The 6,193-nt window shown below is 52.0% G+C and overlaps 1 long non-coding RNA gene across 4 annotated transcripts in view; it reads right to left on the bottom strand.

The window, feature by feature from the left end:
- The window catches only part of LOC121473128, a 32,162-nt gene extending 25,977 nt beyond the window's left edge, over positions 1-6,185 (bottom strand). The window contains exons 1-2 of one of the 4 annotated variants that reach the window (XR_005983107.1): positions 6,054-6,105; positions 5,098-5,346 (exon numbers count right to left, since the gene is read on the bottom strand). This is a non-coding gene — a long non-coding RNA (uncharacterized LOC121473128). The other 3 variants (XR_005983106.1, XR_005983108.1, XR_005983105.1) reach the window with 3 other exon arrangements.
- Between the last annotated feature and the right edge of the window lie 8 nt (positions 6,186-6,193).

The raw sequence follows: 6,193 nt of genomic DNA, 5'->3' as shown, positions 1-6,193 counted from the left end.
GGACCTCCGGGCAGGGCCTAGCATGGGTGTTCCTGCTTCTCTGAGCCAGTTTTGCTGGCACACACTCTGCCTGCAGACTCAGGTCACAGCGATGCCTTCCTTCCAAGCGAGTGAGTCCCTCTGCTCAACTCCCCAGTCCCTGGAGGAAGGCTTTGGCCTGAGAACCTGTTTGTAAGAACTATAGGGAAGAGAGCCAGAGGGACCTTGGCTTAGTCACCTCCCAGAGGCTAGAGAGTCTGGAGAAAAAGTAGTTCCCTAAGGCCAATATACTTTCCCAGGGTAGAGGGCTGGGATCCCAGTCACAGATTTCTGTTTTCCTTTTGTCGCCCATCCCAACACTCCAGAGAGGGTAGCACAAGCTCTGAAACTTTGGTGGGTATCTTGGAGCGGCAGGCAGAGCTATGAGGAGGATGTCAGTGCATGTGTTCAAACCCAGCTGGGGGCCAGAAGAACATCTGCTGAAGGGAGAGGTGAGTCACACACAGAACAGTATGTGCCTCTTCACCTCAAGGGGCCACCACCAGGGTTGTTCATCTATGCAGGAGTGGCGAGGCCTGGTTTTGCACTCTATGCTCCCTCTGTTTCCTTTGTAACTGGCAGCCTGCATCTGCAAGCAAACAGCTTTTCCTCAGAGCCAGCCCACACCCTTGCATCTAAAGAAATAAAAAGGATATGATCTCAGATAGATCACAGGTCCTCTGTCCCTGATCTCTACACATAAGCCCTTTGAGTGAAACCAGACCAACAGCTGCATCTACCCTGGCACAGAAGCCTCTCGACCAGCTTCCATCAATCCTCTATCTCATCGCTGCCCTAGCAGGGGGGAGATGAGAGGCGTGTTCCTCCTCCCTTCCTCCAGTGTAGGTTACGAGACTGGAAAAATGTCTTCGCTGTGTTCTGAATGGAGATTGGTGGAGAGAAGGAGAATGTCAACACATTGACCAATTTCTGCCACACACACACACACCGCCCCCTCCCCCCCTTAGCTTTGCTCTGCGGCACAAAGAATGATCCTTTCCTGAGAGCAGATTCCAAGTCATGTGTTTTATGCTTCAGGTGTGGGAACTGACCCAACCTTTGGTAATGAGGGTGCCAGCCCCCAGCAAGCAGGCTCAAAAGCCAGGCCTGACTAGCTCTGCCTCCCATGGGGTGCCTGAGTCAGGCAGCGGGACAGGACATTCTGCCCGCTGTGGGTGATGGCATGGGCAAAGAATACAGAGGCTTGGTGGCAAGCTAGGCCCTCATCTGCCTTAATCCAGCCCTCGTTCACTGGAGAGTTGCTGGGGGTGGAGGCTATTGATGGTGTCATGTGGCCCCAGATCACCTAAGGCCACAGGCCTCCTGGGGTACCTGGTAGGCCCTGGTTGAAAATCTGGGAGCAGCACATCCCCTCACTGCGCCCTCCTGTCTGCTTAGTGATACTCAACACTGTAGATCTTTGGCCCCAGACACTAGGATTACAACCCAGAAGGAAAGGGGCCTGGGTCCATCGTTTCTGAGATCCTCCCTCCTGAAGGCAAGTCCAGGCAAAATGCCTTTAAAAAAAAACAAACAAAAACTAAGCCAGCAGATAGAGGTCAGACTTCCTTCAAATTCCTTGGTCCATCTTTACAATTCCCTCTGAGGGCCCTGTGAGGCCCCACACTTAAGTCTGACCGAGAGGCACTCACAGCCTCTCAGCTCCCTGGACCCATCAAGGGCTCATGGCTGATGGAAATTGGCTGAGCTCTACATGGTGATGGATTCCAGGGACCCTCACTTGGTGATTCACTGTTTGGGGAGACCTCTAGTGATCTGGCCAAGGTCTTTAGCGTTGGGAAAAAGTCACTAAAGGGATTGCAGTCTTATTGGGACTGGTGGCAGCTAGCTGGATTGCCTAGTCAAAGAGTGGAAGAGAAAGAGGAACAGGCAAGAAGTGAGCCTGAAAAGATGGACTATAGGACGGGGTGGGGGGAAAGAAAGCAAACCAGGGCGGGTTAGGGCAGAGTATCAAGGCTTAAGGAAGAGTCTAACACTTGCTTATCGCAGTCCCGGGTGAGAGGAAATGAGAAGTGACCATGGAACAGGCCAAAACCAAGGACCAACCAGGATTTCTCAAAGGAAACTAAGAAGCCACCAGGTCATATTCCTAGGGTCCTGCCTGGGAACCCACCATCAGGCCCCCTCCCTCTGCCTGTGGCCCCAATTACCAAGGCAGCCAGGGCTGGGACTGAGACGGATGCCCTAATACCTCACTCACCCTGGAAAGCTTAACATCCCTCCAGGTTGCAGAAACACTCGGCCCTGCCCCCACCAGGCCCCAAGTCCTACTCACCATGGCTGGCACCCAGGTACAAAGAAGCTTAATGAAGGCAGTTTATGCATAAACATTACAGAAGTGCATTCCCTGGCTGGGATTTTGAGAAGGAGCCAGAGACAGTAAGGGATGTGCCCCCTCCGTGGAAGGCACTTCTAATGAAGGCTGGGGATGAAAACAAAAGGACACATTTGGGAAATGATCTGTGAGTACACACAAGGGTCATGAGAAGGGCCAACAACAAAACCACAGGCAGGCCACCCAGGGAAGGGTCAGCCTCCTCCGTATCCCACTGCAAGCCTTTGAGGACCGGCTCCCATCTGGGCCTCCTAATAACCATACTCTCAGGGCTCAGGTAGCTACTGGCAGAGCACCAAGTACCCACTCCTCTGTGTGTCCTGGGTGTACCCCAGGCTGGGCTCAAGAGTGCCTGAGCTTCAGGCCCCCAGCACACCTCCTCTGGCCTGCCACCGGCCTCCTGGGAGGCTGCATTTCACTAGCATCCTTACCATCTTCCTGGGTCTCTCCCCTCTCCCCCATCCTCCTTAATTCTCCCAGGCCCTCTTCTCATTCTCATCCTCCCCCATGGCCTCTGGGGCTCGTGACCCTTAGCCCAGTCTCAACAGCCTAGACCTCTCCCCTAAGCCCCCGATGTGATTATCAAACCTGGCCAAACATGTGTGTCCTATAAACCCTCATACTCAACAGGTCTGATCGGCCTCATCTTCCCCCCAAACCTCCTCCTTCACCATGCCCCTCTTCAACAAACAGTGCCACCCACATCACCCAAAGTTATCCCAGTGAGTGGCTCCCTTCACCTCCAGCCCCATCCTAGACTCCGGCTCCAGGCTCCTGGCTCCCAGCTTCTGCACTGACTCCCAACGTCTCCCTGGCCCTGCCTCGCCCTCCCTTATCCACCAGCCACTTGGTCACCAGATCTAAGTCCCCAAATACAGTCATTAAGATTCAAGTGAAATATAGAACGCAACCAAACAGACGAAAAGGTGACTTAAGAACATAAATGCAAAAACATGGGAAGAAGACAGGCAAGGCACAGTCCCTAAACCCACATGCAGCTCTTTCGCTTCATATTGAGAAACCGGTATGCCTCTTCTGTACAGTAAAGTATTACAACATATTTTCTATTCACTTAAGGCTCTCGTTCTTACAAGAAGATTAATAATTTTACAAAGCTGGGGATGGGAGGAAGGTGGCAAAGTGTTTAAAAAAAAGCAGTAACAATAAAACATTCATTTCTCCCACGCAGACAAAACCCCTGCTGGGATTTTAGCAGTAGCAGCAAGGCCGGCCCCTCTCTCCTTTGCGCTGCAGGGCTGCTTTGTGATCCAGACACTGAATCCCACTAGGCAGAAAAGCACAACACAAGCCTACTTATTATTTTCAAAGCAGAAGGGAAAATCTTAAAGGGCAACGAATTGCAAATTTCCTTGCTAATCACCGAGGATGCAAGAGGCTGTTGGAATCTAGTGCCTTTTCTCTTCATCCAGTCTTAAAGAACAGAAATTAGATACTCTGGTTTGATAACAGCAAGGTTTAAAAAAAAAAAAAAGAAGGAAAAGAAAATGTTGTCTAAAAGCCTGGCCCTTAAAAAAAAAAAAAAAAAAAAAAAGGATCCCTGGGTGGCTCAGCGGTTTGGTGCCTGCCTTCTGCCCAGGGTGTGATCCTGGAGTTCTAGGATCGAGTCCCACATCAGGCTCCCTGCATGGAGCCTGCTTCTCCCTCTGCCTGTGTCTCTGCCTCCCTCTCTCTCTCTGTGTGTGTGTGTCTCTCATGAATAAATAAATAAAATCTTTTTAAAATATTTTAAAAATAAATAAATAAAAGCCCGGCCCTTTCCACCTGTCCGATCATCAGCCCTCCCTACTAGTCTGGCCTGCTCCTCACCGTCTTGCTCTGGGAGAATCACACTGTTTTCCCCAATTTCCCTAACACGCTCTGCCTTTCCGCACACTGTCCCCTCTTCCTGGCATGCCCGGTCCATTGTCTGTCTGGAGAACACTTAGTCAACAAGACAAATCAAATGCCTGCCCTTTACGAAGACTTTCGGACTGTCTGACCCCTGCAGACAACTCTCTTTTCTGCTCCGCTTTTCCTCACGAAGTATCTGCTAAAGGACCTGTAACTCATCAGCCCTCAGATCTGTTTCTCCTATTGGGGAGACTACAAACCCCTTGTGGGCAGGAAGCATCTCACTCTCTTCATCTTAGTATTCTCAGACCTAGCTCAGCGCCTGGTCCAAAAGAAGTCTTTAACAAATGTCTATGGAATGAATAAATATCTATCCTGAGCTCTTGGCTTTTAAGCAAACCATTCAAATGATCCAGTCTTGATGCCCTAGTATCCCAGGTCCAGAGCAGCACAGCCCAGGAGTGCCAACAGTGTGGCCCCATGAACAAAATCATCTGTGTTAAAGGGCATTAATTACGCGTACACAGGTTCAAGTGCAGGGGCCTGGGAGGAGCTGAGAACAGCAGTGTTCACATGTGGAAAGACAACCTCAACAGGAAAGTATAGTTCAGTCAACTCTCAGTCATGTTGATGGAAGAAAACCATGTAGCAAAAAAAAAAAAAAAAAGTCCAACCAGTGGAGAATCCACAGATCAACATCATTAAGCCTTGAGATATGTATTATTTCATTGCAGCAAATTGGGTCTTCCAGATTCCATTTGGCTCAAGCCACATCCATATAATAAAAGATGATAGGTTATTTAATGTAGGGCTTTATGAAGCTTAACACCTGGTAATGCAGACACCTGGATAGGGCAGGAAGTTCCCCTTACCTGGTACAGTCCTGGGGTGCCTGCCTAGATGGCTCCTGCAGCTCCCCTTCCTGATGTTGGTGGAAACCTGGACTACAGAGAGGACTTGACCCAAGGCTGCCCCAGCCAGGTCAAAGCCGGAATGGGCCCTGGTAGGTTTTCCATGTCTCAGCCCTTTTGGTCCACAGCCTGGAAATGGCTTTGCACAGCCACCTGCTCCCCCGTGCCCCAGCTATGGCTGGCATTCCCTAGGAACTAGACTCCAACTACCTAGGAAAGACAAAATGTGAAGAAGTGGAAAACCCTGCAAAGATGAGGAAGGCCCAGGAGCAGTAGGGGCAGCGGCAACGTTTCCATCTACTAGAACACTGCCTGGTGTGAACTCCCACTGCTCCAGTAAAGGAGAAATCATGAGCAAAGGGAGCAGCATGCTCTGACCTGGGGTTAAAGAAATGAGGCAGAGAGTTCAGAGCTGGAAGGAAGATGGCTCTGGTCTGGGATGGCTTGATCCCAAATTTCCCTTCCCCCGCTTTCCATTCAGCAGTCTTCCTTCCCATCCCACAGTCTCTTCCTCACTCCACCGCGTTCTCCCCGCACTCCAGAGGACCCCACACCCCCCTCCACCCGCACCCTCATGCACCCTCCACAGGACCTATCCCGTGTGATCCACAACTCGCCTCAACCTCTCCCACTCTCCAGCCCCGATTTCTTCCCTCAACCAGAAACCGCCCCTCCTCTGTGTCTCCCCATCACCTCGTCTGAGTCTGGCCCCTAATTCTGGTTTTCCATTTGTCCTTTCCCAGGCACACCCCCCCCGCGCCCGCCCCCAGCTTCCCCCGAGGGGGGGGGGGGTCCTTCCTGCACTAGCCTCGCCTCTAGGCACCTGCTGGGGGCCAGCCACTCCCCACCGACCGCTCCCCGCCAGCTCCCGGGGACTCATTCCCCGCCCCCACCCCGGGCGGCCGCGGGCCCTATACCTTTAACAAACCTCCACGTGCGTGCTAACGGCGGTGACAGCATTTCCTTGTCTCTCTGCTCCCGCCCCCGGAGGCGCCGCCCATTGGCCGCTGGGTTCCTCTGTTCTCGCTCTTATTGGCCACGCTCCCGGACAGCGCCA

The sequence above is a fragment of the Vulpes lagopus genome, chromosome 12 (genome assembly GCF_018345385.1).
Source record: "Vulpes lagopus strain Blue_001 chromosome 12, ASM1834538v1, whole genome shotgun sequence".
Lineage (NCBI taxonomy): Eukaryota > Metazoa > Chordata > Mammalia > Carnivora > Canidae > Vulpes > Vulpes lagopus.
The sequence above is the reverse complement of the archived record's forward strand: the minus strand, read 5'-3'. Positions and strand labels throughout refer to the sequence as shown.